The sequence below is a fragment of the Lissotriton vulgaris genome, chromosome 11 (assembly GCF_964263255.1).
Source record: "Lissotriton vulgaris chromosome 11, aLisVul1.2, whole genome shotgun sequence".
Classification (NCBI taxonomy): domain Eukaryota; kingdom Metazoa; phylum Chordata; class Amphibia; order Caudata; family Salamandridae; genus Lissotriton; species Lissotriton vulgaris.
In genome coordinates, this window is record NC_141699.1 from 316,553,481 (window position 1) to 316,578,175 (window position 24,695).

The following is a 24,695-nucleotide window of genomic DNA, read 5'->3' on the forward strand; positions in this document are numbered from 1 at the left end:
ATGATGGGCTGTAGAGAGGGTGAATAAGAGGCTGAATAACACCTGGCCTCCTTGGGGCCAGGTGTTATGACCTAGGCCATAGCACTTTAAGGCCGTGGTGGAAGGGTGTGTGTTTCTACTGGCATCGTTGTGAGGCCAACTTTTCAAAAAGAAAAAAACATTTGCAATGCAATAGGTATTGCATTATTAAAGTTTGAGCTATTGGCATTGCTAATAATAATGCAACACCAATAGCTCAAACATTCAGTAATGCAAGACCTGTTGCATTTCAAATGCTTGTGATTATATCTTTCACTTCAGCACAGAGAAGTATTGTTCACCTTTTAAAAGCCATATGAAACGGCTCCACAAGTAATGTTTAGCTCACAACATATGTGTCTGATACTTCGTGATCTGCTTTTATTACACTTCTTAAGAATGTCAATCAAATGTGTAAGGTATAGGGCTGACCCTTATGGTGTCTCTGCTTATTTCAACCACTTTCCTTTATCTGCATTTAACATAATCACCTAGAAATGCGTGTTGCGTTTGGTGTGTCTGGCACCAGCCCTTTTAATAAATCATTTACAGTAGAACTGTACTAGCAATAATAATTTCAGGTAGAGTTGCAATGCTCATGGAAACAGGGGGAGAGATACCACCCTTGTCTCAACGCTATTTGCAGCTTAAAGGGGGTCAACAATACTCCATTAATCATCTAGAGAGACGACAGAATAAATGTTGCTTTAAAAGCATCCAGAAGGTGTCCCAAGATGAAACTGTGTTACATAACTTGAGTGGCAATATTGTTCACTCTCCCGGAGTTTATTAGCCCTATGGGATACCTCTGCTATGAGAGTGCGAGTCAGAACAGTCTTTAGTGTTCCACGCAATAGTGTAACCCACACTCCTCCAGAATCCTCCTCTTGCATATAGTGTGAGGTAGCTAGTATAAGCTTTTTATTGTCAACTCTGGATCATTTATCACTGTGTTGAATCTACATATGGAGTCTTCATCTACTGTTTTATTTCTCAAGCAAACGATGTCCAGGGCAATGTCAGAGAGTGTGGCCTCAGAAGTGTAGAATTATTTGTTGAGATGGTTAATATTCTTTGTGGTCAGACAAATGCCATCCATTCTCATGAGGTTGTGTCCTTCTGATGACCACTCAGCCTTCAAGTGGCTCCAGATTATGGAAATGTGTGTTTATCCTTCCCCGTCTTCTTTGATTCATCATGTATAGTATCCCTATCCAAACACAACCACAGTAACATAGTACTGTTAGATGTTCTGAGGGTACAGTTCCATTGTGCTCTAAAGGGGGGGCGGGTTGTATGCTCTACTATGTTCGAGTAAGATTAACCTGGAATTGCTTCTATGGGTCAACACAAAAAAACAAAGGGAGTTAGGACAGTTATTTAGGACAAGGATGAATATATTTCAATAATGATTCTGTGGTGTGTTCTGGTAGGAGTTCAAGCGAGAGAAGCAAAGATATGTGCACCTCAACAATATGTGAACTTTAAAAAGATTTTAAATGTGGCACTCTCTGTACTTTCGATATTATATGACGCTCCAACTAAAATGAACCTCTCATGGTGGAGGGACAGTAGCAAGAACAACAAGGGCACACACAACCACATGCACACATTAATGACAAATGCAATGCGTTCACATGGGCATAAAGGGACAGGAACACACACAAAAAAACACCGTCATCGTTAATCAGACGCACACACAAACGCTCACCCAGTAATAGATAAATGCGTACTCAAAATTACATAGACACAGAACGCTGCTCTCACAAACACACAAAGTGGCAGAGAATCTGAACACACGCCACTTTGCACTCACATAAATACTCTCACCCCATACATGCATATCATTATAGTAATGGACACATTGCAGAAACTCAAACCCCATTAGAAAACAAAGACATACAATAGAAACAAAGAACAAATATACATATAAACGTCCACATATGCAAACACACCTACGGCAATGCACGCAACCCACACAATTATGAAACCAGTCATTAATGGCCCATTCATGTGGGGTCTGTTAAAGGCTCTGACTGGGCACCAACCAGAAAAGATGAAAGCCGGACTTTGCCCGGCGGCTGTTCGAACATGTGACAGACAAGGTCACGGAACTCTGCGGCTGGTGCTGCACCCACTCATCTACTGCATGTTAATAATTATGTTATGTCTTCTGTTTTTTGGATGGCGCACATTCGCCAATTACTTGCCCTCTTAGGTATCTGGCGCAGATTAGTTGTAGGTTTGCCCGCTAAGAAGGTGTTTTGGGGGTAGAGGGGTGCTCGTTTACATGCCCTGGCCCACTGAGTAAGTGCAATGAGAATAGAGTTCTGCCTCTAGATGGAGTCTGAAAGGGGAGTAGGAATTGCAGTCTGCCATATGGAGCTGCTGTATGTTTGGGCTGTCTTGGGGGGGGGGGCCTTCCGAGCTTCCACGTTACTCAGGGTTCACTTGGGGACTCACCAGACCCCACACTGTCCCTGACCCCCGATATTACTTAGAGGGGATAGACAGAAAGAAAGCCATTTGAACACCTACTCTCAAAATGGGCAGTCAGATGGAGGCGAACATCGAGGGATCGCACTCTGTGGGGTTGCCGGAGGAGTATGTCAGTGACGGCGCCAGCATAGGCACCAACATCGACAATCTTAGGGTCCGCCCGCCTCTAAATAAGGTGGTTGGACCTTGACGTTGGGAAATAAGGCACTCCTGGCCCTTGTGATAGAACACGCTCTCTGCCATCACACACAGTCACAACATTCAAGGATGAATGGCGGGTTCGGCCCTGCCAGAGTCCGGCTCACCTGCTCCATCTGCTCGCTGGCTCAGCATCTCCAGCGATATCACCTTTCTTTTCATCCCTTCCACCTGCGCCCGCAGCGCTTCTTTCTCTTGCACCACAGAGCACACCTGCTGCTCCAAGTCCATTTTTTGGTGTGATTCCCGATCCACGTACAGAGGCCAGTAACAGAAGACATTCTGAGCAAAGCCTGTATTGAAAATCACACTAACTGCTGAAACGCTTGATACAATGGAGTATAAACGCCTATGTGCTTTTTTGGCAATCCAAACCCACATAACATGGGTAAAAGCAGTTCTTCCATGGGTGGTTATAGCGCATGCCAGTACCACTTGCAAGGCGCCCCCAGACGATAAAGTGCAACAGTACTGTGAAATGGATCCAAAAAAGAAGAAGCCTGCGAGTAGTTAGTGCGCGCGTTGGCAGGGAGCCATGTGGTTTCAATTATCGCGCCCAAGTCTGGGCATGATAATTCAAACCACATGATGGTGGGTGCGCCTAATAGACACCAATAGGCCAGGGGCAGAGCAATGCGCCTGGCTTTGACCAATTGCATGCTGTCTTTGATAAAGAAAATGCACGGAAACTCCAATAGCATGCCCCAAAAGGAAAAGCACATGCACAAGCGCGTGGGATTCCTAGGTACATTTTCAAATGCACCTCAAGAGGTCTCTCGCTACGTGAACAATGCTGCGCACTGCAACGAAGGCACGAGACCAATAGAGAGGATGTGGCATTAGGGTCAGAGCTGCCGACTCTGAAATTGAGGAAATGGGTTTGAATACGGACATTGTCTCAACACCCTGTGATTCTGGGCAAATCAATTAATGTCCTTATGCCAGTTTCATGCTATTTAAAAGGTATAAAACAAAAGCATCTATTTGAACATGTTTGAAGATTATGCAAAGGCCTGAGTGTATTAATTAAATATGTCCATATTCCTTTTTACCATGGTTTGTCTTCCTTTGTTTCGTATAACCATCAGTCACCAACAATTAACATAGCTTTAGAACACATTTTAAAGTACATTTGGAAAGGGGCGACCACTCAGTCCCCCCGAACGTATGGTTGGGTGCCCCGATCCCCCTGGGAAACCATTTTGGGCGGGGGGCGTGGCTCGGCTGGTATGCCCGAAGCGGCGTAGCCGGGGCGCGCCTTTTCCCGCCCAAGAGGGGTTGTCCTAGACACCTACACCGAAGACCACACCCAGTAGGCGTACCGGAGGAGGGTACACGCCCTCCCGCAGAAAAATAAATAGAGCGGGAATCCGAAGAAGCATCCTCTTGTTCCTGTGCTCTGAAGGCTGCACCCACTCGTTGCTCGTGAGCCCTCGACAGAACAAGCAGCAATTTTGAGAACTTGTAATCTTGTTGTTTCTCTTTCAGTTATTTGGAGTTCGAAGAGTCCAGGACCTCGTTGATCGACTAAGAGCGGAATACTCGAAACCATGGCTGGCAAGAAAGCGGGAAAGGGTTCCGAGACGGATAAGGTGTTACGCCTATTGTCGAACCGGATGGTTTGCATGGACCGAAAACTCGGACAAGTCCAATCGATCGGTAGAGGTTTGGCGGAGGTCAAAAAACAGCTGGCTGCACTGAGCATCCCGGGTCATCCTAAGAAGGTAATAGGCCCGGCCTTGCCGGGAGTCGTCCCCGAGGGTAGAGGGAAACGGGTCAAGAAGAGGGCGGTTTCGGGGGAGGTCCCGGTTCCAGAGGTACCCCCAGTCGCCCCCCTCATGCCGGCAGACAACCCGGTACCAAACCCAGATACAGGTCAGCCGATCCCGGTTGTGATTACTCCCGCTAATGATGAGGAAATGCCTCCCGAATTGGCCATCCAGTTGGCAGCATGGCTCAAGAAAAAGGTAGGGGGCGCAGTGGCCCCTGGAGACCCGGCCGAAGATGCCAGAATACTAATCGAGCAATTGCGGCAGTCGAGAGATGTCGCAAAGGCGAATGTTCCTCTTGTTCCCCCACAGGTGGCACCGGTAGGACCTGCAGTTGGCCACGAGAAGACGGCGGGAACAACGGCCGAACCGGGTAAGCTCGTATTGCCAATGGCGGGGGAGGGTTCAATACCCTCGAGCCGGGAGAAGGTGGCACAGCACATCCCTATGGCCACGAAAGAGTTAATATGGGGAGACAAATATATTAACATGTTTTCATTATTAACTGACCATCGCGAGATGGAATATGCTAAAACCCAGAAGGATTTGTGGCACCCGAGCGTCTGGCGCGCCAAGATGGCGGAATTTAGGGTAGATGAGACAGTAACGAACTGGGTTAAGGCCTTTTCCATATTTACTACATATTTACTACAGTTATGGGGGAACGTAAACCCGAGGTGATGACTGAGTTGACTTGCTATCAAAATCGTATTATGGATTTTTATTCAATGTATGAGGGGGAGGAATGGAAAGGTTATGACATGAAATTCCGGAAAGCGAAAGAATATGATGCTACTTTGACTTGGGATTGCCTGGACTCGGTGTCATGGCACAAGCAGCTCCTGCCAGGGGCGGCAGGTACGTCCTCGCCAGGCGGGAGTGGGTCAGGAGTCGTCCGCCAAAAGCCCGCGGTGCCCTTTCGAGCGGGCGCCGGTGGGGATTACCAGCCTAAGACCGGCGGGAATGGCGGCAAGCGTGGGGTCTGTTGGGGCTTCAATCGAGGCAACTGTAACAGACCGCAGGGAACATGTAGGTTCAAGCATGTGTGTGCGGGCTGTGGGAATTCCTCACACTCGGAAAGTTCATGTAGATCTAAAAATAGCGGGACGGGAGGAAAAGGAGGGTCTAAGCAGGAGTGAGGTAGAACGTTCTGCCGCCTCTAACCAGTGAGCCACACTACTTCACTGTAGTGGGAGGTAGGAGTGGCTCTTGACTCTGGATCTTGCTGTGCTCTGCCACCACAATGCTGGCTCCACCCTCCTGGGGAGCGACTGATGACTCAGCCGACACCTGGCCCAGGAAGGGCGAAGCCTCATCAACAAGGTACTTCTGGCTGCCCCTGGCCACACAATGCTGGGTCCACCTCCTGTGGGCCGTCTGATGCACCTGCCCCTCACACTGAAAGCAGAAGCTGGATTACACCCACCAGAGTACTCAAGTGGCTATGCAAAGGCCCCCCTGGCCTGCGAGAACAAAAGAAATGCAGTATAAAAGTAGGAGCCCCGCTCCTTGTAAATTAGATCCTGTTTGTGCTACAGAAGGAACTCTGCCCGACGAGAAGGACCTGGAAGGACAAGGCGGAGTGCTGTCTCTGGCCTGTGTCTGGTGCCTTGCTGCAGAAGGAGAGAAAAAGAAAAGACTACAAGAAGGCTTTTGCTTTGTGAAACTTTGTGCCAAACTCTGCTAAAGAGATCTCCAAGGGCTTGCTGCTGAACTTGCCCCCTGACCGCCGCCCCAGGACCAGTGGGCGCTACACCCTGAAGAAAACGACTGTGTGTGCAGCTTATCGCTGCGGTACTGACGGAGGAGTCTGGGAGCGCTGGGCAAGCCTGCCACGCTCCCCGTAATCCAAGGCATCGACATCCCCCCAAGCACCGTGACCGGGGCCCAAAGCAACAGCGAGAGAAACGTGAGGTCCAGCCGCCGCTGGCCCGAACACCGTGACCGCATCTGCACCGGGAGCCCGAGAGCAACGTGAAGGAGGACCCGTCCGGTCCAAGCTCCCGAATTGACTGCGCTTCGAGCCGTCAATCCACCTGCGAAGACGGACAGCCGCCCTGTGAGAACCCCCCTCTGGTCGGTATCCTGCCCGACAGCTCAGTGGTGAGCGCACAGCTGAACCAGCACTTGGCTGGGTACGTCCTGCACTTGGGGACCGTACTGCCACTTGCCGCCACCACACAGCCGCCGCCTCCAGGGTCGGAGCGAACGACGAAGGAAGGACCCTGCCGCCACTGAACACCGCCGCCCCGGATGACCCGTGACCTGCCCGGTTGAGAGCTGCAGCGAACAGCGACCCCGGAAAAGCAACGCGCCATGGGACAGCTCTCCTGGAAGCCGCCCGCTCCACAAGAATTGGAAAGGTACTGTGTTGTATCCTCACGGTGCGAGCGTCCTGCAACTCGAGCTCGCACCGCGCTATCTGCTCCCAACGCGAGCCGCCTCTGAAACCGAGGCTCGCGCGGCTCCTGGTCCTCGGAGCCCACGCGGGAAGCGTGAACTCTGGCCGGCCGGGCCCGATCTCCACTCTGAAGCGGGCGGAGACAGCGGAAAGCGCATTGAGGCGCTACAAGACCCTGAACCTTGTTGAACCTGGGCAGAAGGCCCAACAGATTGCTTATTGCTAAGAAAGAACTGTGGCAACCTGAACTTAAGTAACCTGGAACCGCTATTGAAAGTTTGACAACTGTATTTACAAGCCTGCTTGAAATTTATATAAAGATATATATTTTTACAAATACAGTTTGGTGTCATTGTATGGTGGGTTGGTTGAGACGGTGTAATATTGCAAATGTTTAACCCTATGTGCCCCAGAGATTAGCCTAAAACTGCTTAAGCCACACTACCTAGAGGGTAAGCAGAGGTTGTCTTGAAGGTAACCCTCAGCCCTGACGAGGAAGAGAGAGTCCCTGCTGGTCGCTAGTGCTGCACTGCGCCAACTAGAGACTCCCCCTTCCTACATTGGACGCAGCGGTGAGGATTTTCGAATTTACATTTGCGGTATTTATACCTTAACTTTTGACCATTGCACAGTAATTTCAGTCCAGTTACTTGGCCACAGGTTTTGTTGCAAGTTTGCCGAGAGAAGATCCCTAGCGAAGAAACCATGCCGGGCACAAAGAGCCTGGATGGAGCGGAGTCCACGACCTCCGAGATGTTGGAGGTGGAATGGGATGCCGCAAAGCTGGATAAATACACAAAGAATGAGCTGAAGTTTTTCTGCAAGAAACTCAAGGTTCCACACGCAGGGTGCAAGAACAAACCGGAGCTCTACAAGGCCCTGAAAGCCTGGATTGAGTCTAGAAAGTCCCCTGAGGATCAAGATGCACTTGAGGATCAAGATGCAACGGAGGAGCAGGGTGCACCTGTGGATCTGGTGGATCTCGAAAAACAAGACAGCCTGCACAGCTTTGGTAGAGGACTGTCACCAGAGGAGCTGGCGGACAGGAAAGAAACAAGGGATCATGAAAGAAAGCTGGCAGAATTGAAAATCCAACTGGAGCTTGAAACCAAAAGAATGGCGCTGGAAGAGCAAAAGCACCAAATGGATTACGAATTGAAAATGAGGGAGATGAGTCTAAAGGAGAGAAACTTGGATCATCCTCCCTCTGGTGGCAGCACAACGCCGGTGCAGGTAGAGGCAAGAGTGCACATTCCTAAAGATGTAGTTAAAGAGTTCTTTAAGGGGGATGACATAGGACAGTGGTTTAGGGCATACGAGGTAGCCATGTCCTCCCACCGGGTCCCTGACAAGGATTGGGGAGCGGGGTTGTGGGGAAGGTTCCTTAGCGAAGGGCGGGACACCCTGCTAGATTTGCCCGTTGAAAACCAGAGATCCTATTCCCACATGAAAGAAGCTTTAATGAACAGGTATGGGCTTACCCCTGAAATGTATAGACAGAAGTTTAGGGGATGTACTAAGCAGCCTGGGAATACGTATGTGGAGTATGTGACTTATTTTTGCAGAGCACTGGATGGTTGGGTGAAGGGTAGCAAGGTGAATGATTTTCAAGGTCTCTTTGATTTAATTGCATGAGAGCACTTGTCTGATCACTGTTTTCCTGAGTTACGCCAACACCTGATCGATAGCAAACTGTCCAACCCGAGGAAGCTTGCTGAGGAGGCGGACCGCTGGCTCAGCACCAGGGACCACAAGGGTCCAGTGGGAGACTCCGCCAAGGGTGGGCAGGGTCCCCAGCAGAAGAGTGGGGGGGACAAGGGAAAACAGAAAGGGTTCCAAAAAGGCCCCCAAAGTAATCCCCAAGGGGACCAGCAGAAAGGTTCTCAGCCTCCCTCACCCCCAAAGCAGAATGGGGCCCGACAGGTAAACCTGTTCCAAAGGGGCCCTTCAATTGTTTCAAATGTGGTGAGCCGGGGCACATCTCCAGTGACCCCAAGTGTCGCCTGTTTGGCAAACCCGCACCCTCTGGTGCTCCGCCCCGTCAAGTGACTAGTGTTCACTTAGGAGAAGAAGTGATGGTCCCGGGGGGTGGAGATCCCGTTCACATGACCCTAGTCTCACTAGGAGACAGTGAGATGATCCCTACGAACTACCTGCCCTCTAACACTAAGAAATATGGGCAGGTGGTGATCATCAATGGTAAGGAAGCTGAGGCTCTTAGAGATACAGGAGCCAGTGTGACTGCAGTGAGGCAGCACCTGGTGTCTCAAGAGCAGGTTGTACCCCATGCCTACTGTAGGGTTATCAACGCTGATAATTCAGAGAGTCAGTGTCCGATGGCTCAAGTTCCCTTCGAGTGGGGGGGGGGTCTCTGGTACTCTGCAGGTCTGTGTGAGGAAAACCATGCCTGTTGACTGTTTGCTAGGGAATGACTTGGAGCACTCCCCTTGGGAAAAGGTGGAGAAGACGACTCACCTGAGGATGGTGGGTCTGCCTGACTGGGCGTGCGTGACCACCCGGTCGATGGCAGCCAGTAGGGGTGATCAAGAGGTCCTGGGGCCTGAAGGAGAGGCCCAGGAACCGGCCTTAGGGAGAAGGCGCAGGGGGCGCGGGAAACCGGCCCCTGAAGTTCCCACGGTCCAGGAGGAAGCAGACCTTGAGGGGGATGCCCTGGAGCCTACAGGGGAACAGATTGCCGAGCTGGGGGACCTGCCTGAGCTGACCCATTGGCAGCAAGAAGGAGGACCCTCCAGGGAGGAATTCTGCAAGGAGCAGAAAGAATGCCCTTCTCTCGTGGGTATGCGGCAGCAGGCTGCAGACCAGGCAAATGGTGTTCAGGCCAAAACACATTATGTGTACTGGGAGAACGACCTCCTGTATTCAGAGCCTAAGGCTGCTGAACCTGGGTCAGCCCGTGTGCTGGTGGTACCCCAGAAGTTCAGAGCCTTCCTACTGGGTCTGGCTCACGATGTGCCTTTAGCAGGACATTTGGGGATGGACAAGACCTATGACAGGCTTGTCACCCACTTTTACTGGCCCCAAATGCACAAGAGCTCAGATGCTCATTGTAGGACCTGTCCGACTTGCCAGGCAAGTGGGAAGAGCGGAGGGAAGAACAAGGCTCCCCTCCAACCCTTCCCTGTGGTCGGTACACCATTCCAACGAGTGGGTATTGACATTGTTGGGCCTCTGGACCCCAAGACAGCCATGGGCAACAGGTTCATCCTGGTCTTGGTGGATCATGCCACCCGGTACCCTGAAGCCATCCCTCTGAGGACAGTGACGGCCCCCGTGGTGGGACGTGCACTGATGGGAATTTTCTCACGAGTAGGATTCCCTCTAGAGGTGGTGAGCGACAGGGGGACCAACTTCATATCCAAGTATATGAAGTCCCTTTGGCAAGAGTGTGGTGTAACCTACAAGTTCACCACGCCTTACCATCCCCAAGGTAACGGGTTGGTTGAGAGATTCAACCGAACCCTGAAAGGCATGATCATGGGCCTAGAAGGTCCAATGAGGCGTAAGTGGGACGTCCTCTTACCATGCCTGCTCTTTGCATATCGCGAGGTACCACAGAAGTCCCTAGGGTTCAGCCCCTTTGAACTGCTGTACGGTCACCCCGTGAGAGGACCACTGAGTTTGAAAAAGGAAGGCTAGGAGCAATCTCCCAGGAAACCTCACCAGAATGTATATAGCTACATGCTGGCCTTCAGAAACCAAACCAGGCGCTTCAGACAACTTGCCGAGGCAAATCTGGAAGCAAGCCAGGAGGAGATGAAGCGGTGGTACGACCAGAATGCCACTCTGGTCGAGCTTCAGCCTGGACAAGAGGTGTATGTCCTGGCCCCAGTGGAACCCTGTGCCCTTCAGGATAAGTGGACAGGTCCATTTGAGGTTGTGGAGTGCAAGAGCCCAGTGACATACTTGGTGGACATGAAGACGCCCAGGAACCCTTTGAGGGCCCTACATGTCAACCGCCTCAAGCCCCACTTAAGAAGGTCCGAAGTGGGCATGTTGTTGGCAACTGATGACGGAATGGAGGAGGAGTCGGAGCCTCTTCCTGACCTCTTAGTGGCCTGTGAGAAAGATGGGTCAGTGGATGGAGTTAACCTCTCACCCACCCTGACCCCCGAGCAACAGGAAGACTGCCGCCAGTTGCTGGGGAAGTTTCCAGATCTGTTCTCCCTGGTTCCGAGTGTCACAGATTGGTGCGTCCATGATGTGGACACAGGAGACAGCTTACCTGTGAAGCCTAAGGCTTACAGAGTGACTGACAGAGTCAGGGCCTGCATCAAGGAGGAGGTCTCCAAGATGCTTGCCCTTGGGGTGGTTGAGTCTTCCAGCAGTCCTTGGTCCAGCCCCGTGGTCTTGGTCCCGAAGGCTGCTGCGCTGGGAGCCACACCCGAACTCCGGTTCTGTGTGGACTACAGAGGACTCAATTCAGTCACGAAGACTGACGCACACCCCATCCCCATAGCTGATGAGCTCATTGATCGGCTAGGGGCTGCCCGGTTCCTCAGCACGTTTGATTTAACATCTGGGTACTGGCAGATCGCCTTGACCAATGGGGCAAAGGAGAGGTCGGCATTCTCGACACCAGATGGGCATTTCCAGTTCCGGGTTATGCCATTTGGAATGAAGAATGCCCCTGCCACCTTTCAGAGATTGGTCAACCAGGTGTTGGCTGGGCTGGATGAGTTCAGTGCCGCCTACCTGGATGACATCGCGGTGTTCAGTGGCACCTGGCCAGAACACCTGCGACACCTCTGGGAAGTGTTGATGGCCCTGCGCAGAGCAGGCCTCACAATCAAGGCAAGCAAGTGCCAGATTGGGCAGGGTTCAGTGGTGTACTTTGGACACCAAGTGGGGAGTGGCAAGGTGGCACCCTTGCAACCCAAAATTGAGACCATCCTGGCTTGGGAACCCCCCAAGACCCAGACTGCAGTGAGAGCCTTCCTGGGGCTCACTGGGTATTACAGGAGGTTTGTCAAGGGCTATGGTACAATTGTGACCCCCTTGACAGAGCTGACTTCGAAGAAGCAGCCCAGGAATGTGATTTGGACTGACACCTGTCAAAAGGCTTTTGACACCCTGAAGACTGCCATGTGCACGGCGCCCGTGCTCCTGGCTCCTGATTTCTCCAAGGAATTCATAGTGCAAACAGACGCTTCAGAGCATGGTGTAGGGGCTGTTCTTTCACAGATGACTGAGGAGGGCTTTGACCAACCCGTAGCCTTCATCAGTAGGAGGTTACTTCCACGGGAAAGTAGGTGGAGTGCAATAGAGCGTGAAGCATTTGCTGTGGTCTGGGCGCTGAAGAAGCTAAGACCCTTCTTGTTTGGGTCTCACTTCCGAGTTCAGACGGACCACAGGCCCCTCAGATGGTTGATGCAAATGAGGGGTGAAAACCCGAAACTGTTGAGGTGGTCCATTTCTCTACAGAGTATGGACTTTACGGTGGAACACCGCCCTGGCACAGATCACGCCAACGCTGACGGTCTGTCCAGGTTTTTCCGCCTTAGTGATGTGGAACTCCCTGGGGAAGGGTAGTTCCTCCCACATTTCAGCTGGAGGGGACACATGTTAGACCTGGCACCTTGGCGTGAGTTTCCCTTCCACATTTTGCTGGTGTGCCTCCGATGTTTTGCTGGTTTTCCGATACTCAGGGCACTGCGCCACGGCCGATCCGTGCCGCAGTGCAAGTGCCCCCTACTGTAAATTGTACATGTGATTGATGTCCATGATTGGTGCATTGGATTTACTGTTAGTCCCTAGTAAAGCGCACCAGGAGTGCCAGGGCTTGTAGATGCCAATACTGCTAGTGGGCCTGCAGCGCTGGTTGCGCCACCCACAGAAGCAGCCGTAAGATGTGTCTGGGGTCCGCCATTGCAGACCCCGCGTGCAGTCTCGTACTGTCATGCCGGCTGGGCAAGTGCACCCACTCGCCAGCCCCTGAACCTTCCCTTGACTGCATATTAGTCACCCCTATGGTAGGCCTACGGGCAGGGTGCATTGTAGGTGTAAGGTAGGACAAGCCCTGATGTGTGTGGCATGTCCTAGTAGTGAATTACAACTAAATTCGTATTTCACTATTGAAGGCTACCTGCTTCCGTTAGGCCAGAATGGGCTGCTGGAATTATTACACGCTATAATCCCAGCAGGCTCAGGGAGCACGGTAGAGAGTCATGTTTAGTATGCCTGAACTCAGAATAATAAAATATTTCTTTTAGTAAAGTTTATTTTAATATCCTGTGTTTGCAAATGCTACTTTTAGAAAGTTGTTGAAAGTTAAGGAGATAGGTCCCGGGACGTGGGGTAGGCTGGACCGTATATATATTTAGAAAAACAAGTGCCACCCCCACTACTATTCAGAGCTCTTTACTTCGAGCAAACAAATCAAGAAATGAATCACCGATCTGTTTGGTACATTTATTTATACCTGTTGTTTAGAAAAATTCAAAATTTTAGGTTTAAACGAGTTGTCCGAGGAAGACACTCAACATGTAATCAATGCTAGACAAAAAAGAGAAGAAAATATATTTGACAAAATTCACAAGAACAATTTCACACAAAAGAGAACACACAACTAGTGTGATGCACATTTCATAATAAATGATCATTTAGCAATATTCATTTAGCAACATTAATTTCATGCCAAAACATTCATTGTAGTAATCGGAACATTAGCTCATCAAACAATATATATTCAATGAAGGAGACACGTTCTAGGTGAACCATGGAAGAATGCAGACAAGTTAATCAAACAACCAGTTGAAACAAGAAAACAATTTATGTGTTCTCTGCGTATTCCTCCAATGCTGCCGACGCGTTTCGAGACCGTGCAACAAGTTAACGGACTCTCATCAGGGCTCATTCAATGTGATCTAGAAGTGTGTATTAAAAAACAGAAAAGAGAGCGACGCGTCACCATTGTGTTCAGTAATCGGGTGACTGCCCCCATTGCCCCTCTAGGCCCTATTAATACCTGAAAATGGTTCCGGAGGCCTGATCTCGAGGATCTGAATGTAACAACACTTGTGGCGGGACCTTGTTATCTGTAAGATAACATAGAGCTTAGGACGCCGTCCGGTCATTGCAAGTTCATTCAATACATAAGCGGGAAAACCCGCGAAACATCAAAAATGTAAACATCATCATCATACCTAGGACAGTACCGGGAAACACTCCCTGTCCCTTCTTACTTCAACAGTCCCGACATTCCTTCTTTAGACCTGTGGGAATGCGAGCCAAAAAATAGCCTCATTAGGCTATTGAACCAACTCCAAACTTCAAAGTATGCAAACGGTATTTAAAAAGAGAAGCCGCCTACCTGGACACTCAGCATTTTGTCAGTGGTCTCAGGTAGATGGGCTTGCTGATCGTTCTGGTAGGGACAAAAGAACGCATCATTGTAGTGCAAGGCTCTCAGTGATCGTGCTATATGTGTTTTGAGCGGGGTGTATTTTAAAACACTATTGCTTAGTGCTAGTTTACCTTCGCTTCAGTTTCCGTGGATCCAGCCCATTCAATGATCGTTCCTACGTTACGGTGAAGCCGGTAACAGCTAAATGGCACTGCACTCCAATTGCGTAGTCTGTAGCCTGTTAAATCAAGGCACACAGCCCGTCAACAAACGGGTCCGTTTGCGCATTTACAATGTACCGAGAGCTATTTTGTACGGAGCACTCACCAACTCTGTAGGCGCTCCGTTGTCAGACTTGCGAGTTCGATTCCGAATCAGTACTGCCATGTTTGGGGCGGAGTTATAAACCTTTATTGGCCGCATGGAATTGTGGGACATGTAGTTCAAAGGGGTAAACAGGATTTAAAGTCTCGATACTTCAGACATTGTGTTGAGTCCAGTTTGGGCACTATTGAATCGCATAATCAAATACGCCTCCTTACGCAGGAGGGTTTCCTCAATATCAACAAGACCTTTTGTAACGGGCATTGTATACAACACAGTCCAGGAGAAATCAGTCTCCGTGTGTGATTTGTCAATAAAGTGTTGGACCATTGGGGCACTAAGCACTTTATTTTTAATACGAAATCTATGCTGCGTTATCCTGGTATTCACCTGCTGGTTGGTCTTCCCTATGTACAGTTTAGGGCACACGCAGGTGATGGCGTACACAACATTTTTGGTCCTACAATTGGAGAACCCTTTATTGGTCCATTTGACCTGCTTATGTTGAAATTCTGAACCTTCAAGGCAGGACCCACATGACACGCAATTACCACATTTATGGTGGCCCTCAACTGGTTTGAGGCCCCATTTAGATAAAAGGTCTTGCTTGGGTTTGGGTGTAGAAATGTCGGCACGTACCAATTGTTGGCCGATACTTCTGTTTTTTCGATAAGCAAAGATTGGCCTGGGAAAGGGGCATTCCAATTCTTCCAATAGGTGCCAATTCTTTAGGACCATTTGTCTGACACGATGTGTGTCAGGCCCAAAAGTTGTGACACAAACCATCTGTTCTAGATCATTTTTTGTTTTGTTCTGCAATAGACTTTCTCTTGGTGTATATCGAGCCCTTTTATATGAATGTTTAAGCATCTTTTTGGGGTACCCACGAGTGATCATTTCATCACAGAACTTCTCAGCGTGATGGTCAAAGTCCTCCAGACTAGAACAGTTCCTCCGTATGCGGAGTAGTTGTCCGTATGGAAGGTTGCTTTTCAGATTGCGAGGGTGGGCACTCCGGTGATGGAGGATGGTGTTTTTGTCCGTTTTTTTGCGATGGAGTGAGGATGTAAGGCGCCCATCTGGACAAGTGATTTGGACGTCCAAGAACGTCATGACAGTTTTGCTCTGTTCAAGAGAGAATTTTATATCCTGATGTTTATTATTAAGCCAGTGGTGGAAGGACATCAGCTCGGCGTGGCTCCCCTGCCACAGGAGCCACACGTCGTCGATGTACCGTAACCACTGCTTAATGTGTTTCTGGAAGGGATTATTATTTTCAATGAACATTTGTTCATATTGCGCCATGTACAGAATGGCTACCTCCGGTGCATAAGGACAGCCCATGGCTGTCCCTTTGATTTGCATATAGAATTGATCATTGAATCGGAAGTAATTCTTCTTCAATGTCAATTCAGCCAGTTTCACAATGAATTGGGTCGGTACTCTATGGGGTCGTTCTCTAGTGTCCAAATACATCTCAATCACCTCAAGCGCCTCGTCTTGAGGGATCTGTGTATATAAGGACGTCACATCCATTGTGACCATAATTTCAGTTTCAGAATCAAATTCCATGCCCTCAACTTTAGCTAGAAAATCCGTAGTGTCCTTTAGATAGGACCTTACCCCACTGACAAAGGGTTTTAGGAAAAAATCAATGTATTTGGAAATAGGCTCCAAACACGAATCACAACCCGAGACGATCGGTCTTCCCGGGGGGTCAGTCAGGTTTTTATGGATCTTCGGGAGGAGGTACAAGACAGGGGTGCGGGGGAACTTCTTCACAAGAAATTCACCCTCCTTAATACCTACGAACCCGCTGTCTTTGCCCTCCTGGATAAGTTGTATTATCAATCCTTGGATTTCTTTAACAGGGTCTCCTTGCAATTTTCTGTACCATGTTGTATTGTCAACCTGCAATTGGCCTTCCAATAGGTATTTGTCTTTGGGCCACAATACCACAGCTCCGCCTTTGTCAGCAGGCTTAATCAGGACAGAGTGATCCTCTTGTAAATTCCTAATTGCTTGTCTTTGACCTTTACTGACATTTGAGGGGACATGCTTTTTTTGTTTCTCAAATTTGTTGATGGAGGACAATAATACTTGCTCATATGCAAGAACTTGCTTTGGGATGTTTTGATTTGGGATGAAATTTGATTTATTTCTCAACCCAGTCGTTTCAGTATTTACAGTGGGTGGTTGATTAGCAAAAAAGGCCCGCAGGCGTATTTTGCGGCAAAAAGCAATCATCTCCATCTTGAGTTTAGTATAATCAGTCTGTTGGCTAGGAACAAATTTGAGCCCCAAATTAAGCACGGTTGACTCGTCCTGAGTAAGTAGTTTAGTTGATAAATTGACAATATTATTTGGAGCCACTATGATTGATAGTGATTCCTGCGCGTACGCATTTCCCATGGCACTTTGTACCTTGTTTTTCCCTGTTGGTTTTTGTCTAAAAAAGCCACCTGCTTTTTGTTGGAATTACCCTTCGGATCCGACCCAGAAGAGTCAGATGAGGAAGATGTTTCTGAAAAGGTCTTAAAACGATTCCGTGACCGACCCTGAAATTTATAGAGTGCGCTGCGTGAGTCAGACTGAGTGTAATAGTCGTCCTTCAGGAAGGGGTATGCTTTTTCCAAACTGAAGGATTTAGAGTCTTTTTCGTATTGTGAGGTTTTATTGTTGATTGTGATATCCCGAAAAGCCAGAATATCTTTCTCAATTTTTTCAATTAAAGATTTTGCATCAGGGACTACAGTACTGTCCAAAATACTTTTTGTGAGTTCTTGAATTTCTTCCAGTTCCTTCTGGCATAAGCGTTGTGCGGTCTCAATGGTATGGACCATGAGGTCCCGACTACACTTCGTGTTGATACAACTGAATCCTTTCTTATATTCAGCGTCATCCGTAAATATTACCGGGACATTCTTCACTTGAAGGCCCCAGGGGATGGTGCCTCCCCTGAGGTGCTTCAGCAAGAAGTGTCCGTGTAATTCCGTTCTAATATGTTTTTTGCTAAGTCTCGTTAGTTTATCGGACTCATTCTGTTGTTGTGCCGAGGTACTTAGGGCAACGTCAGGGAAGGGGTCTGACTCGCATAGAGATTTAATATGGCTCTCAGAAAATGAAAGAGTGTCTTTCTCGGACATCCCAAGTGAAGGACAGTGTGTCCTTCCTCCTATTAATGGGAGAAGAATCACAGAACAAAGTGACTTAATGCCCTTTGTACTCTCGCGGGTTGCACCCGCCCTAAACTGTTGAAAGTTAAGGAGATAGGTCCCGGGACGTGGGGTAGGCTGGACCGTATATATATTTAGAAAAACAAGTGCCACCCCCACTACTATTCAGAGCTCTTTACTTCGAGCAAACAAATCAAGAAATGAATCACCGATCTGTTTGGTACATTTATTTATACCTGTTGTTTAGAAAAATTCAAAATTTTAGGTTTAAACGAGTTGTCCGAGGAAGACACTCAACATGTAATCAATGCTAGACAAAAAAGAGAAGAAAATATATTTGACAAAATTCACAAGAACAATTTCACACAAAAGAGAACACACAACTAGTGTGATGCACATTTCATAATAATTTTTAGAAAGTTAGCATTTGCTTGCCTAACCATTTCAGCCCGCCTCTGCTGGTATGTGTATCTGACTGTCTGGGATGTGTGAGTGACAGGGCTGGGGGATGACAGGTGGTGAATGCGAAGATGACACCTTAGTGGGAGGTAGGAGTGGCTCTTGACTCTGGATCTTGCTGTGCTCTGCCACCACAATGCTGGCTCCACCCTCCTGGGGAGCGACTGATGACTCAGCCGACACCTGGCCCAGGAAGGGCGAAGCCTCATCAACAAGGTACTTCTGGCTGCCCCTGGCCACACAATGCTGGCTCCACCTCCTGTGGGGCGTCTGATGCGCCTGCCCCTCACACTGAAAGCAGAAGCCGGATTACATCCACCAGAGTACTCAAGGCCTGAAAGTGGCTATGCAAAGGCCCCCCTGGCCTGCGAGAACAAAAGAAATGCAGTATAAAAGTAAGAGCCCTGCTCCTTGTAAATTAGATCCTGTTTGTGCTACAGAAGGAACTCTGCCCGACGAGAAGGACCTGGAAGGACAAGGCGGAGTGCTGTCTCTGGCCTGTGTCTGGTGCCTTGCTGCAGAAGGAGAGAAAAAGAAAAGACTACAAGAAAACTTTTGCTTTGTGAAACTTTGTGCCAAACTCTGCTAAAGAGATCTTCAAGGGCTTGCTGCTGAACTTGCCCCCTGACCGGCGCCCCAGGACCAGTGGGCGCTACACCCTGAAGAAAACGACTGTGTGTGCTGCTTATCGCTGCAGTACTGACGGAGGAGTCTGGGAGCGCTGGGCAAGCCTGCCACGCTCCCCGTAATCCAAGGCATCGACATCCCCCCAAGCACCGTGACCGGGGCCCAAAGCAACAGCGAGAGCAACGTGAGGTCCAGCCGCCGCTGGCCCGAACACCGTGACCGCATCTGCACCGGGAGCCCGAGAGCAACGTGAAGGAGGACCCGTCCGGTCCAAGCTCCCTAATTGACTGCGCTTCGAGCCGTCAATCCACCTGCGAAGACGGACAGCCGCCCTGTGAGAACCCCCCTCTGGTCGGTATCCTGCCCGACAGCTCAGCGGTGAGCGCACAGCTGAACCAGCACTTGGCTGGGTACATCCTGCACTTGGGGAGCGTACTGCCACTTGCCGCCACCACACAGCCGCCGCCTCCAGGGTCGGAGCGAACGACGAAGGAAGGACCCTGCCACCACTGAACACCGCCGCCCCGGATGACCCGTGACCTGCCCGGTTGAGAGCCGCAGCGAACAGCGACCCCGGACAAGCAACGCGACGTGGGACAGCTCTCCTGGAAGCCGCCCGCTCCACAAGAATTGGAAAGGTACTGTGTTGTATCCTCACGGTGCGAGCGTCCTGCAACTCGAGCTCGCACCGCGCTATCTGCTCCCAACGCGAGCCGCCTCTGAAACCGAGGCTCGCGCGGCTCCTGGTCCTCGGAGCCCACGCGGGAAGCGTGAACTCTGGCCGGCCGGGCCCTATCTCCTCTCTGAAGCGGGCGGAGACAGCGGAAAGCGCATTGAGGCGCTACACAGTGGAGAAGTGTGGCTCAGGGGTTAGAGGCGGCAGACCCGGAAGCTGAGATCGGCCCTGGACCAGGGTTCAATTCCCCGCCTCGGCGGGTCTTGGGCTTAAAAATTCCACGGACTCGATAATTCTCGCTCCGGTGCCTTCTCAACTCACGGGTTCACACTCTGCGACTCTGGGCAATAGCTTGCTTAATCTCCACAACGGCCCCTCGCGGCGGGATGCCTGGCTTTCACCTTGTGGATACCCTGCCGGGGTTATCTCACAGGGGAATACCAGGACGGGTTCCCTAAGCAAGAGCCGGGAAACCCTTTGTGGGTAGTTGTGCGCTATATAAGCTCAAATACATTTACATTTACATTTACAAGACCCTGAACCTTGTTGAACCTGGGCAGAAGGCCCAACAGATTGCTTATTTCTAAGAAAGAACTGTGGCAACCTGAACTTAAGTAACCTGGAACCGCTATTGAAAGTTTGACAACTGTATTTACAAGCCTGCTTGAAATTTATATAAATATATATATTTTTACAAATACAGTTTGGTGTCATTGTATGATGGGTTGGTTGTGACGGTGTAATATTGCAAATGTTTAACCCTATGTGCCCCAGAGATTAGCCTAAGACTGCTTAAGCCACACTACCTAGAGGGTAAGCAGAGGTTGTCTTGAAGGTAACCCTCAGCCCTGACGAGGAAGAGAGAGTCCCTGCTGGTCGCTAGTGCTGCACTGCGCCAACTAGAGACTCCCCCTTCCTACAATGACATTGAACAAAAGTGTTATCATGCACTGCATTTATTATGATGCGTCGGGGCAAATTGAGTGCTGGAGTGTGAGGCAGTGTGCACTCACCCCCCTCCTATTTGAAAAGGCTCCCTTGAGCTGACGAGCTGACAAGCTCTGGTTGATGCACCTGTACCCAGCGACTGGTACTGAGACCTGAGAAGACTTTGGGCAGCATCTCCAGCATCCCCCCAAAAAGTGTTGCTCTCTACTGAAGGAGGACAATTATCCTGAAACACATGTCTAGAGATACACAGCACTGGCTGCACCAACAAGGGTGAAAAACTATAGCCTGACATTGGACAAAAGTGTTAATATGCACTGCATTTATTATAATGCATTGGGGCAAATTGAGTGCTGGAGTGTGAGCAGTGTGCGCCAACCCCCCTCCTATTGGAAAAGGCTCCCTTGAGCTAACGAGCTGACGAGCTCTGGTTGATGTACCTGCGCCCAGCGAGTGGTACTGAGACCTGAGAAGACTTTGGGAAGCATCTCCAGCATCCCCCATAAAAGTGTTGCTCTCTACTGAAGAAGGAGAATTATCCTGAAACACGTGTCTAGAGATACACAGCACTGGCTGCACCAACAAGGTTGAAAAACTATAGCCTGACATTGGACAAAAGTGTTATCATGCACTGCATTTATTATGATCTATCGGGGAAAATTGAGTGCTAGAGTGCGAGGCAGTGTGCGCCCACCCCCCTCCTTTTTGGAAAGGCTCTCTTGAGCTAATGAGCTGACGAGCTCTGGCTGATGCACCTGCACCCAGCATGTGGTACTGAGACCTGAGAAGACTTTGGGCAGCATCTCCAGCATCCCCCAAAAAAGTGTTACTCTCTACTTAAGAAGGACAATTATCCAGAAACACGTGTCTAGAGACACACAGGACTGGCTGCACCAAGAAGGGTGAAAAACTATAGCCTGACATTGGACAAAAGTGTTATCATGCACTGCATTTATTAAGATGCATTGGGGGAATTGAGTGCTAGAGTGTGAGGCAGTGAGCGCCCACCCCCCTCCTATTTGAAAAGGCTCCCTTGGGCTAACGAGCTGACGAGCTCTGGATGATGCACCTGCGTCCAGCGAGTGGTACTGAGACCCTAGAAGACTTTGGGAAGCATCTCCAGCATCCCCCAGAAAAGTGTTGCTCTCTACTGAAGAAGGACAGTTATCCTGAAACACGTGTCTACCGATACACAGTACTGGCTGCACCAATAAGGATGAAAACCATAGCATGACATTGAACAAAAGTGTTATCATGCACTGCATTTATTATGATGCGTCAGGGCAAATTCAGTGCTGGAGTGTGAGGCAGTGTACACCCACCCCCCTCCTATTTGAAAAGGCTCCCTTGAGCTGACAAGCTCTGGTTGATGCACCTGCACCCAGTGAGTGGTACTGAGACCTGAGAAGACTTTGGGCAGCATCTCCAGCATTCCCCCAAAAAGTGTTGCTCTCTACTGAAGAAGGACAATTATCCTGAAACACATGTCTAGAGATGCACAGCACTGGCTGCACCAACAAGGGTGAAAAACTATAGCCTGACATTGGACAAAAGTGTTATTATGCACTGCATTTATTATAATGCATTGGGGCAAATTGAGTGCTGGAGTGTGAGCAGTGTGCGCCCACCCCCCTCCAATTTGAAAAGGCTCCCTTGAGCTAACGAGCTGACGAGCTCTGGTTGATGTACCTGCGCCCAGCGAGTGGTACTGAGACCTGAGAAGACTTTGGGCAGCATCTCCAGCATCCCCCATAAAAGTGTTGCTCTCTACTGAAGAAGGAGAATTATCCTGAAACACGTGTCTAGAGATACGCAGCACTGGCTGCACCAACAAGGTTGAAAAACTATAGCTTGACATTGGACAAAAGTGTTATCATGCACTGCATTTATTATGATCTATCGGGGAAAATTGAGTGCTGGAGTGCGAGGAAGTGTGCGCCCACCTCCCTCCTTTTTGGAAAGGCTCTCTTGAGCTAACGAGCTGACGAGCTCTGGCTGATGCACCTGCACCCAGCGTGTGGTAATGAGACCTGAGAAGACTTTGGGCAGCATCTCCAGCATCCCCCAAAAAAGTGTTACTCTCTACTGAAGAAGGACAATTATCCAGAAACTCGTATCTAGAGACACACAGGACTGGCTGCACCAAGAAGGGTGAAAAACTATAGCCTGACATTGGACAAAAGTGTTATCATGCACTGCATTTATTAAGATGCATTGGGGGAATTGAGTGCTAGAGTGTGAGGCAGTGAGCGCCCACCCCCCTCCTATTTGAAAAGGCTCCCTTGGGCTAACGAGCTGACGAGCTCTGGATGATGAACATGCGTCCAGCGAGTGGTACTGAGACCTGAGAAGACTTTGGGAAGCATCTCCAGCATCCCCCAGAAAAGTGTTGCTCTCTACTGAAGAAGGACAGTTATCCTGAAACACGTGTCTAGCGATACACAGTACTGGCTGCACCAATAAGGGTGAAAACCATAGCCTGACATTGAACAAAAGTGTTATCATGCACTGCATTTATTATGATGCGTCGGGGCAAATTGAGTGCTGGAGTGTGAGGCAGTGTGCACCCACCCCCCTCCTATTTGAAAAGGCTCCCTTGAGCTGACGAGCTGACAAGCTCTGGTTGATGCACCTGCACCCAGCGAGTGGTACTGAGACCTGAGAAGACTTTGGGCAGCATCTCCAGCATTCCCCCCAAAAAGTGTTGCTCTCTACTAAAGAAGGACAATTATCCTGAAACACATGTCTAGAGATACACAGCACTGGCTGCACCAACAAGGGTGAAAAACTATAGCCTGACATTGGACAAAAGTGTTATTATGCACTGCATTTATTATAATGCATTAGGGCAAATTGAGTGCTGGAGTGTGAGCAGTGTGCGCCCACCCCCCTCCTATTTGAAAAGGCTCCCATGAGCTAACGAGCTGACGAGCTCTGGTTGATGTACCTGCGCCCAGCGAGTGGTACTGAGACCTGAGAAGACTTTGGGCAGCATCTCCAGCATCCCCCATAAAAGTGTTGCTCTCTACTGAAGAAGGAGAATTATCCTGAAACACGTGTCTAGAGATACACAGCACTGGCTGCACCAACAAGGTTGAAAAACTATAGCTTGACATTGGACAAAAGTGTTATCATGCACTGCATTTATTATGATCTATCGGGGAAAATTGAGTGCTGGAGTGCGAGGAAGTGTGCGCCCACCCCCCTCCTTTTTGGAAAGGCTCTCTTGAGCTAACGAGCCGTTTGGTAATGAGACCTGAGAAGACTTTGGGCAGCATCTCCAGCATCCCCCAAAAAAGTGTTACTCTCTACTGAAGAAGGACAATTATCCAGAAACTCGTATCTAGAGACACACAGGACTGGCTGCACCAAGAAGGGTGAAAAACTATAGCCTGACATTGGACAAAAGTGTTATCATGCACTGCATTTAATATGATGCATTGGGGCAAATTGAGTGCTGGAGTGTGAGGCAATGTGCGCCCACCCCACTCCTATTTGAAAAGGCTCCCTTGAGCTAACGAGCTGACGAGCTCTGGTTGATGCACCTGCACCCAGCAAGTGGTACTGAGACCTGAGAAGACTTTTGGGCAGCATCTCCAGCATCCCCCCAAAAAGTGTTGCTCTCTACTGAAGAGGGACAATTATCCTGAAACACATTTCTAGAGATACACAGCACTGGCTGTACCAACAAGGGTGAAAAACTATAGCCTGACATTGGACAAAAGTGTTATCATGCACTGCATTTATTATGATCCATTGGGGCAAATTGAGTGCTGGAGTGTGAGGCAGTGTGCGCCCACCCCCCTCCTATTTGAAAAGGCTCCCTTGAGTTAACGAACTGACGAGCTCTGGTTGATGTACCTGTGCCCAGCGAGTGGTACTGAGACTGGAGAAGACTTTGGGCTGCATCTCCAGCTTCCCCCAAAAAAGTGTTGCTCTCTACTGAAGAAGGACAGTTATCCTGAAACACGTGTCTAGAGATACACAGCACTGGCTGCACCAACAAGGGTGAAAAACTATAGCCTGACATTGGACAAAAATGTTATCATGCACTGCATTTATTATGATGCATCGGGGCAAATTGAGTGCCGGGGTGTGAGGCAATGTGCGCCCACCCCCCTCCTCATTTATACGTTTTCTTCTTGTTGAATCTTTTAGGTTTGAGTAGTAGGTTTTCCGCACTTCTTGAGGTTCTTATCCCACCCGAGATCGTCAGTTTCTGTGCAAGGTAACTGGG